The sequence below is a fragment of the Mchenga conophoros genome, linkage group LG3 (assembly GCF_057382185.1).
Source record: "Mchenga conophoros isolate Kocher_MC1m ecotype Shallow Benthic linkage group LG3, M_conophoros_male_GT1.1, whole genome shotgun sequence".
NCBI lineage: Eukaryota > Metazoa > Chordata > Actinopteri > Cichliformes > Cichlidae > Mchenga > Mchenga conophoros.
In genome coordinates, this window is record NC_140528.1 from 2,597,168 (window position 1) to 2,608,752 (window position 11,585).

Genomic DNA, 11,585 nt, shown 5'->3' on the forward strand with positions numbered 1-11,585 from the left:
GTCACTGTTACATTCAGTGTGTGTGACATAATGTTAGTGCAGGCTGATAACAGCCTGGTTCTGTTAGAAACACATGAACGTGTCCATAGATCAGTGTGTGTTTAACATGAGAGCTTCAGCCCTGCTGATGTGTTAAATAAAGACATGCAGGAAAACTGATGAGACTCTGAAATAACTCTTTATATTTATAATGTAACTCTGCATCAAAAGAACAACAAAGGATCCCAGACAGGTTTCTGTGAACAAAGACCATTCTGATGTTTCTGTGTTTCTAACACTTTGACATTATTAGTAAACAGACTGCAGTGAGCAGCATTTATAAAGAGCTTCTATATAAAGATATGACAGCTGTTTGACAAGTTTATCACTCTGTGTTTGGACCTGATCAGTCCAGCTGTTTACTTGAAACATGTTCATTTACCTGTTCTGTTATATTCATGTTCTTGTCTCTGTTGAAAACACATTTTAATGTCCCTCAGATTTTTCTCCCAGATGAATAAATATAAAAATGACACAAACTGACTGCAGCTACTTTTTGTCCTTTCTGTCAAAAACCTTCATGTGACTCATGAGAGACACGTTTCAGCTGTTTGTGACAGATCAGAGGCCAACAAGTCATTTATAACACTTTCCATCATTGTTTAAAGTTCTCAGTGTTTCTGTGTTGCTGCGTATAGGATCTCCCAGCATCATCACTGTGCTGTCCAATCATTGTGTGCGAGGTTACCCTTATAGTGCGATGTGTGTTTGCACAAAGAGAAGCATGTGTGTCAAATATAAATAAGCACAGAACAGAAACAGCTGCTCGTTTCTTCTGTTTAGAGTCAAGTTAGTGTTTTGTGTCTTTGTTTGAGGCCTGATGTCGAGCAGAGGTGTGTGTAACTGCACTGCTCTGTTATATGTGTGAAGTGTGTGCTTCTCTTCAGCATCATCTTTGTCACTGCTGATTCCTTTGTGTCATCATGTGTTGAGAAGAGAGAACAGTTATAACGGAGGAGCAAAAGGAAGCCCTGAAATCTGCATCCAACAAGGAAGTGTTGGCTCACCAGTGATCCCAGCAGAGCCACTGGTTTGGCTCCAGTTGTTCTAGATTCAATGATGTTGTTGCTACAGATACATGTCAGCATCTTTATTGAATTTTATATGAAGCAGAAATGGTGTCATTAGGAGAAGAAGAGGAGAACAAGTCCGGCGAGGAGGCAGCAGCTCTTAAAGATGAAACAGCAGCTCAGCCCTGAGCTCAGAGAGCTGCACATGAAAAAGCTCCTCAAGCAGATCCTGTCAGAGGTTTGTCATCAACAGGAGGAACTGTTCACATCATAGGATGAAGATGCTGTCAGCTGGATGAAGAAGGTTATTTAATGCAAACGTTCACACTGAAGTCAAATTGTTGTCGTGTTGAACAGATTCATGTACTGATCGTCTCCAGAATGTTAGAAGAGCTTCAATGAATCATTAGAAACAACTTACAGCTGCACAGCTGTGTCAAACACATCTGTGTGTCATTGTGGGATTGTTGTGTTTCTACATGTGACACACGTCTAAAACATGCACACAATCTGAACACAAACAGGGACTCATGTGTTCCCACAGCCAGATGCTGAGAGCCATTTCCTTGTAGTCCTGTGTCTACATACATGAACCATTAGATGTTATTGGAATGATTGTCAGCTCTGATAGTTTCATGTGTGTTTAGCTGGATGCTGTTTGATCCTCGACATGTTTAAAGGTGTCCAGTCCTGAGACACTGGGGCTGGAAACAGCTGTGATGTCATTGGACTGTCACACAGACAGAAGTGCATGAAGTGAGCAGCCGAGGAGCCGCTGATGTTTTGGATTCAACAGCATTTGAAAGGTCGACACAGACACATTTGCACACAGAAAGCTGAATCTGTCATATGCCACAGTGAACTCACTGTTCAGTGTTTTTCAGGAAGCTTCTTAACTGCCTCTGCTGCCAAACAAGCAGCTGATGTCCTTGAGAAGAAGCTGAAGAAGTCTTCAACAACAAATACAGGAAGTGGACTTTCAAATACTAGATTCACTTTAGACTCACAGAGAAATGACTCAACCAGCTGTGTTTGACTATATGAAAGGTCAGTGTGTGTCTGCACACAGACTGTTGTGTTGGACTGTTATTCAGTTGTCTGCTGAATGTTTTCAAATGTCTGCATCTCAGCTGTGATGAGGCTGGGGGTCATGGGAGGCCACCGTAGCAGCCTCTTCAACATCATGACATCATCATAAATGCTGCTGGACTGTCTGATGGGCTGACGGTGAAAAAGCCGTCGGGAAGGAAACAGAAGACATTTCAGAGGCTGCAGCAGATTTCTTTGATTCGGGGCCTTTCTCAGCTTTATTGGACAGAGCAGTGAAGATAAGTGACAGCAAAGCAGAGAGAAAGGGGGCGTGGCCCGGGTCAAAGCCAGGCCAGCTGCTCTCCACCTCGTGGTCACCTGCTCATCCTAGTGAGCTCCACCAGCAGCCCTTTCACACACTTTACACTGTCAAACACTGTGTGTGGACCTCAGCTAACAACAGGCTACATTTAAGTCTGGACTACATGCTTTTATATTGTTTTTATTCCATCAGCAGCTCAACATCATGAGCAGCTTTGACATAAAGACATCAAACTCAAGCTGACTTTAAACTACTTTTAATACAGGGGCTCAAAAACAACAACATCTTTATTATATATCAGGACACAAAGTCATTTCATCTCAAAGGGAAACAGCTTTATTTGGAATAACCAGCACTATCAACTGGTTTGGGATCTCCACCAGTTTCATGTCTTTGCAGCTTCTCCAACAAAGTTCCTGTAAAATCAGCATGTTTGTCTTTATTGGTTTGATAGTGATTGATTATTCAGTCCCAATCTGCTGTCATCTAAAGAACAAAATGATGTTTCTATGAGTCACAAAGCTCCAGATGTTGTCGGCTTCACAAAGAAAACAAAGAACTTAAACACAAAGTGTTTGGAGCCAAAATGTTCCCAAGCTGCTCTTTTTGAAATGGCAGAGGTACAGTGGTGTCTAACAGCACACTGTGGAAGGCAAACATGTTATTGTTGGATGAAACTTCATGAATCCTTTGTAGATTTGAGCTGTTGGAGCCTTTCTTTTCTCTTCAGGTGTACAGATGCTGAGGAGGCAGGTGAAGCAGGTGGAGCTGTTGTGATGCTGGCAGAGGGTGTGTCTTAGTAACTCTGTGAGGCAGAACTGGATCCAACATTGTGGATGTGTTGATGTTGGAGCCATTAAGAGTCTCTGGCCACACTGTAGGATTTCCCTTTGATCCACTGTGGGGGCATTTTGGAGTCTGTCAGTGAAACTCTTCATGTTTGTGTTTGACTCCAGTTTATAGAAACAGAGAAATGTGTCATGCTTTTGTTCGGCCTCCACAAATACACACATTTGTTCATTGGTTGGACTTTTTGGAAGGAGACACATTGAAAACCATGTTAATAAGATCTTGTTGTTTCCTGTGGATCCGACACAGAGAGTGGACTTCAGACAGAAAGCGTGGAAGAGATTTTAGAGGCCGTGTGTGGCAACAGGAAGTTTCTGTGTGTTTGCTGATCTTACATGTGGAAAACAACACGTGATGTTTGTGAAGTTCTACAATGATCATTGTTCTCACAGCATTTTGAGTGGGAACAGTTCAAACTGGGAGTAGTGGGAGTTATTTCCTGATTGAAACAAGCTGAATGTTTCTGTGACGATGAAGATCAGCAGCTCAGCTGATCAATGAACTGACATCTATCAGTCGTTTCATGAGATGAAGTCATCAGCAGACATTTGTTCTGACTGTGTGATGAATGTCAGAACGTCAGGGCTCTGCTTTAGTCACTGCTTGATGATCATTGGCTCATTGTTGAATCCAGGGCCCAGTCTGACCTCTGACCTTTGCTGCAGGTCTTCTGTGTTATCTCCACTTTCATGTCTGATCTTCTGCTGTATCGTCCAAAATAAACATCTGGATCATTTCCAACACTTCAGCAGATCTTTAGTTTGGGCAGTGCAGCACAGAATAACACATATTGTACTATACTGCCCACTTCCTGATCTTATTGGATCTGTGTGTGAGGTTGGTGAAGGAAACACATGTTTACTGAGTGAGTCGCTGCCATTAGGAACTAGTTTTTATATCACAGCCTGGAAATCACACAGGACCATTTCTGCAAGTGAAAAGTCGTCATTGGAGGAAAATCATTGTGTAGTTTGTGCGACTGAAGAATTGTCCCAACTACATGTGCTGCTGACCCTTGACCTTTTCTTTAGGTGCACAGAGGAGTCTGTGGGAACATCCAGAACTGAGGCATCTTGTGTACAAACGTGTTCAGACCAGATGTCAAATGATGTCAGATGTCATCCGTGAATGGATGCAACTGTGGATCGTTCCAATAAAATGAGGCAGTTTTGTAAGTACAAGCCCACTACAACCCATCATCAACATTTTAAATTACATTATACATCTTCACTGATATAAAGCACCACTATTTTAACCTGATTCACTTTTTCCACCCTAACAGTTCATTCCTCAAATCAAACAAGATATTTGACCCTAAAAAAATGCATCAACAAATCATTTTGTAATAAAATATTTATTCTTCAACTTTTACAAGTGAAATCAAACAAGTGTGTTTAAGAGTGAAACCAGAGTGGAAGCTGCTCATATAGAGTCCAACCCAGGCTAAAGTAAGCTGAGTAGACCAGCACCATCAAAGTGTCGGCTCTCTGGACACGGTGCAAGATCGCCATCTGCAGGACAAAACTAGTTTTTCTCGCCCTCCTCGTCAACATCAAGATGATGTCATCGTACAGCAACTGATTCCCTGTCCGTCTGGAACAAAGCATTTACATTAAAAAAGACATTTACAGAAAATACAAACACCAACAACACATCTCATCATCACATGATATTTTATTATTTATTATATTATATATTTTTATTGTACCATCAACATCAACAAACACCAGCATATTTTCTTTGAGATTGAGTAGAGTGGACCTTTCCCTTGGTTCACTTCCTGCTCGCAGCATCAGCTGACCTCTGACTTCCTGGTTAAGGTCTCTCAGCGTTGACTGGAATATCAAATCGGACTCACACCATGTTCTTGTAATGTGGTCATGTCTGTCCGCTGTTTGAAGAGCATCTCTGGCCTAAACACAATAGGAAGAACAACAACACGGCAAAAAAACAACAACACATTTCCATATTAGATGAAGGGCACCGTAACTGGAAATGGTAACATTCATCTGATGCTGCTTTGGATTTATCTTCTGTTTTAGATCAACTTTGATCACTTCGAGCCATCTTAAGTCCGTTTGTTCTTCTCACTAACATCTCGTATGATTTCAGATCCCTGCTGTTCCCCAGCTGCCCTGTAGGTTTGTGCTTTGACCTCCAGAGGGCGACAAATCAGCACAGACAGAGAGCTCCATTCAAACTTTGCTGCCATCAGGAATAATTCTTCAAATATAATCATCAGTGTTTGAGCAGTTATGATATCAGGGACAATCTAGACATGTGTGACAATACTGAACATGTCACATGACACACCTCAAACATCATGTGATCCACTCTCAGTCTGCACTTTCATTCATGACTTCAACAGGTTGAAATGAGCTTTGAAGAAACATTCAGTGAAATAAATCTTTCATGGATTCATGTGAGCAGCAGGTGAACTTTACAAAGAATCAGTGGATTTATCTTCTGTTTTAGACCAACTTTGATCACTTCGAGCCATCTTAAGTCCGTTTGTTCTTCTCACTCACTAACGTCTCATATGATTTCAGATCCCTGCTGTTCCCCAGCTGCCCTGTAGGTGGCCTCAGTGTGTCTCACACCATTTACAGATGATTACAGGTCGTTTACAGTTCAAACAGGTCCAACATAAGAAATATGCAGAAAATATCCTGCTATAACAGTTTGGGTCAAAGTGCAGATGTTCCAGATGTTCTGAGTCTGTCTGTGTTTCATGTTAACATGTAGATGTTGGACCAAAGTGAAGCTTTTTGATGTGACAGCAGGAATGTGAAGTGTAACTCTGAGCTGTAGGAAATGAAACTAAACGGACTTTTTCTCCTTTATTTATAGGAAAGTGTAGGAGAGCAACAGATGAACAAGCGTTACTGTAACAGGAAACATCAGAGGACCTTTATGTTCATCATCATCACTGTTTCCTTGTTCTGTCACAAACACACAACACTTCCTGCTCTCTCTCTGATGGATCTGATTGGCTGTTTCATTCACAGGAGGTCAGGGCGTCACACAAACAGCTTTAACTGCACAACGACACACTTTAAATCATCTGCAGACAAACCTGTGTGTTTGATTTATGAAGAAATAATAAAGACGTGTGTACAGCTGTCCATGAAGCAGCTTCTCACACAAACTCTGACACTTCAGCCACTTTAATTCCTGCAAAGCTGCGTAATAAAGAGCTGTGACTGCTATGAGCTGCTGATGATGACTGCATGAAGCTCTCAGCTGAAGCTTCTTTCATTTATTTTAATGTTAATGTCGCCTTTTTAAGTCTGTGTGAGGATTTTAATGACACACATTAAAGGAGCTTCTTTGATTAGAACCAAATTCATGTTGATTTTCAGCCTGAAATGATAAAAACTTTAATAATTCTGTTTATAATCATCAACCTGGAGACTAATGAAAAGTATAATAGTGAAAAAAAGCCTTTATTATTTGAGTAATGCCTGAATCTGCTCAGAGACGGAGACAACACAGAGGTGTTGATGACAGTTTGACATTAACTGAATTAAAAACAAAGTGCTCTTATTGTGAAAATCTGCCTCCTACTTCTTTAAATCATTTTTACGTATTTTTTAACCTCACAGTGAAACATTGAGGCATTAATCTGACACAGTTTGATCAGCAGCTGTGTTTTCACTGACGTTTCACTTTGATTTGTTCAGACTGAGCAGAGAGGATCGGTTCTCTGTGTGCGCACTGCTGAGAAACACAAGCTCATTTCTGCTGTTTCATGAAAAGTGTTATGGAGGAACAAGAAGTTCAGCCTCTAAACTCTCAGCGTGAGGACTGAGTGAAGAGTTTCAGAGCAGAGAGTTTTGGCTCACAGCTTTTAGCGTCTACACAAAGAGACGATTACGCACTTGATCTGAGAACATCTCCACCTCCTACAAACAAACTCTCCTACGAGCAGCTGTCACAACCACGACATGCAGAAGACTGGATTTCTTCAGGTCAGATTTCATGCAGTTTGCATAAATTGTGTGTCACAGACTTTGTAGTTCACATTTGTGTGACTCGTTTAAATCTTCTCCTCCTGAAAGTGAAACTCTTACAAACACATCAGGCCACAACCTGCTGCAGGTTAATGATTGATCTGAAGGCAGCTGACCTTTGAGCAGGAACTTGTGGGTCTTTTATTGTGTTTAATGCTCACAGTGCTGAAGCCTGCCGACACACCCACATCATATTATTTGTTCTCAGGGTTGTTCGGCGTGGTGGGGTGGGAACAGAAACTTTCTGAAGGTTAATTATTGATCAAACTAAAGTCATATTAAGGAGCTACTGGCACGGAGTCAGAGCAGAGCTCAGAAATCTGAAATATATCAAAGTATATTAAAGTTAGAGTTTAGAGAACACTGTTTGGTTAGCTGCCTCAAAGGCAGATGACTCTCAATATCACAAGATCAGGTGAGATTTCAGACCAAAGGAAAATCACTGGGATTATCTGTGAAGGGGCAGAAAAGCATAGACCTCGTCTACCTTATAGACATTTTGAAAAGGTAAGAGTGAATCTGTCTTCATTCATCTACCTGGAAACATAAAACCAAAAAACAAACCAATACAACAAAATCACTCCCAGTAGGGGTGGGCGATATAAACGATATACGATAGAATCGATTAAACTTGGTCAACGATAGATATTTTGGCCCTTTCTCAATATGCGTACTTGTGCGTACTTGCGTTCTCGTCTACTCGGGATACGTCATCAGTCGGAGACCAAGTACTGTTCCAATTCGAAGTACGCATCAAGCCGAGTTCTCGCTCCGCCCTTTTTATCGAGCATGCATCGGTGGTGACTTGTGTGGACTTTGTACAGCTAAATATCCCAGAATGCATTTCGTCCAAAACTCAAACGTGGCAATGGTGGACGAGCGGGGCTGAAAACTTTTAAATATTACTCTTTCTGGGTCACAAAATAAACGTTTAAACTTCAAATATCTGCTCGATTTATCAAGATATCATTTATTTCCAAACACGCTCCGGCGTTTTCGGAGACGTCTGTGACCCGCCAGCTCCATAGCAGACAGCGAGGTCGAGGATCATTAGAGCTGGCGAGAACAGCGCATCGTTTTCAACCCCCCCCCCCCCCCGCGGTCTTTTCGCTACTCAGGTTAAACAAACCCCAAACCCCAGCAGCTGTCTATTGTATTGAGTGTCCACTAAAATAAAAATAAAAGCATTCTAACATCTCACCTGCTTGTTTTTATTAAGGTATGTACACGTATGTACATGTACACTATTTTTATTAATAGAGATTTCACCACTGAGGTTAAACATGATAAATAAGTCACTTAGATCACTTCTAAATGTTAATGTTTGGCTTATTTCAGTGTTTTATTTGTTCCTGAGTAAACCGGTTTGGCTGTGATTAAAGTTAAGCTTCATAACATATTACTCACAGTTAAATTAAGAGGGGACGGCAGTAAAAACTCTGGACCTGTGACATCATCAAGTATGCCGGTGTTCCAATTGTACAAATCGCGAGTCCGTGCTCGCGTTTCCGGCAAGTCCGTGCGGTCTCGGCAAATCCGGTCTCGCCGAAAACGCGAGTACATACTTGCGTACTTAGAATTGAGAAAGGGCCTCTGACTATATCGCTCTATCGCGATAGCGCATGTTGATGATGTCATCAAGCTGCGCCTTTTTTGGTCGAAAGCATCGCAGCGGCTACAACAATTATCATCTGCAATTATGGTGGGCGACAGTCATAGCAAAGAGATAAAGCACTTTTGAAACGCGGGGAAAGCCAAAAACTGCACTTCCTCCACTTCCGTAACATTGATTCATTAATGTTGAATTCTCTCGCAGCTGCTCTATTCCCATGTTGTTGCAGTATATTAATCAGAATCAGAATCAGAATACTTTATTGATCCCTGGGGGAAATTATTTTTTGTTACAGTGCTCCATTTTAAACCAACATTAAGACAAGACAGACAATACACTAACTAAGAATAGTACAATATATACATATATATACATACATACATACATACATACATACATACATACATACATACATACATAAGTCACTCATAAATAAATAGCTGGAAAAGAAACATGTGTAGTTGTAGCAGCAAACAGTGTGTTAAGTGGATGCGTTGTACAGGGAGATGGCCACAGGCAGGAATGATTTCCTGTGTCGTTCAGTGGTGCTTTTCGGTAATCTCAGTCTCTCACTGAACGAGCTCCTGTGACTGACCAGCATGTCATGGAGTGGGTGGGAGGTGTTATCCAACATAGTCTTTATCTTGGACAGCATCCGCCTCTCCGACACCACCTTGAGGGAGTCCAGCTCCATCCCCACAACATTGCTGGCCTTACGGATTAGTTTATTAAGTCTGTTGGCATCTGCGACCCTCAGCCTGCTCCCCCAGCATGCAACAGCATAGAGGATCGCACTGGCCACCACAGACTCATAGAAAATCCTCAGCATTTTCTGGCAGATGTTGAAGGACCTCAGTCGCCTCAAGAAATAGAGACGACTCTGGCCCTTCCTGTAAAGTGCTGTGGTGTTTTTAGCCCAGTCCAGTTTATTGTCAATGTGTACTCCAAGGTATTTATAGTCCTCCACAATGTCAACACTGACCCCCTGGATTGAAACAGGGGTCAAGTGTTTCCTGGTCTTCCTGAAGTCCACGATCAGTTCCTTGGTCTTTGCCACGTTGAGCTGCAGATGATTCTGCTCACACCACGTGACAAAGGAGTCGACCACAGCCCGGTACTCTGTCTCATCATCCCTGCTGATGCATCCAACCACCGCAGAGTCATCAGAAAACTTCTGAAGATGGCAGGTCTCTGTGCAGTGGCTGAAGTCTGTGGTGTAGAGGGTGAAGAGGAAGGGGGAGAGGACAGTCCCCTGTGGTGCCCCTGTGTTGCTGATCACCTTGTCAGACACACACTGTGGGAGACGTACATATTGTGGTCTTCCTGTCAGGTAATCAACAATCCAGGACACCAGAGAAGCATCCACCTGCATCGCTGCTAACTTATCACCCAGGAGGGTCGGCCTGATGGTGTTGAAAGCACTGGAAAAGTAAAAGAACATGACCCTCACAGTGCTCGCCGGCTGGTCCAGATGGGTGTAGACACGATTGAACAGGTAGATGATGGCGTCCTCAGTTCCGAGACGAATAATAACTAACCTTGTATTGTGGATGGATGATTTCAGTTGTTCTCCTGACTGAAGTTTGGCCCGTGTACAGCATCCTGCTATGCGATTGCATTTGTCCCTGACCACCAGAATCCCTCACGTTAACTTTTATTGAGTGGAAAAAAAGTTGGCGTTCATCCTCCAGCTTCACTGTGCTAATGTTATGCTAACATAGCTGTGTCGCTAGCAATCACGTAGCACAACATTATATACCAGGTAGTCCAACTTCAGTAACCCTGCAAACGTCACTGCTGTTTAGTTTTCTGTCTTCATTTATGCTGGAAGTGATAGCAGAGCTGTTTGAATTAGTTTCAAAAATCTCTCAGTCAGAACATGGTATGAAATGTTTAGGTGTAAACTAGCGAGCTAACTTCCTGTTAACTTCTAACTCCGTTAAATTTAATAAATTCTGTTTTCATGGATGTTAAACTTAATTGTTACACCTGGTAAAGCAGCAACACTGATGATTTTATTAAAGATGAAAGAATTTAGACCGTTTTTAACTCTTAGTGTTCGTTTGACTTTGGGACCTGAAGCGGACGGAGTTTTGGACCCAGATTACTCCGCGAAGCTCCTCACCACGGCAGCCGTAATGCTCTGACAATCCATCAAGCAATGCGGCTTCGTAGCTTACCAAAGTTCTACTAAAACATTTTTTAACAGATTTCTGCACGCCCAAATCGGTTCGAGGTCAGTAAGCACAACCAGAATTCATACATAAGACACACTCTTGATTTTTGAGAAAATTAAAGGATTGTAAGTGTGCCTTATAGTGTGGAAAATATGTTATACAGAAGAAAAGAATATATCGCGATATATATCGTTACCGCACATGCTTCAAATTATACCGCGATATGGATTTTAGGCCATATTGCCCAGCCCTAACTCCCAATTTATTTACAACATTTGAAACATACAGTGTAGCTCCGTCAAAACACCCCAAGGCCAAGTGAAAGTGCTGAGAGGGAAAAGATCATGATTAATGATTTATTTAAACTCATAACTGGCTGCAGCAGCTGAACTTTGACCTGTGAGCTGCAGCTTAAGCTTCTTTTATGGTTCAGTGTTTAATGTGTAAACTGTTTATCACTGCAGAGACGCCTACAGGCTATCTACTGTTCAAAAGTGAATTGTTATATACAGTGTGGCAGCTGACCTTTGACCT

The 11,585-nt window shown here is 42.0% G+C and overlaps 1 long non-coding RNA gene across 1 annotated transcript; it reads right to left on the reverse strand.

The window, feature by feature from the left end:
• Positions 1–4,584: 4,584 nt before the first annotated feature.
• On the reverse strand, positions 4,585–5,210 carry LOC146576987 (uncharacterized). The gene is made up of 2 exons (XR_014891369.1): positions 4,958–5,210; positions 4,585–4,842 (listed from the first exon to the last, which is right to left on the reverse strand). It is a non-coding gene; the product is annotated as an uncharacterized LOC146576987 (long non-coding RNA).
• Between the last annotated feature and the right edge of the window lie 6,375 nt (positions 5,211–11,585).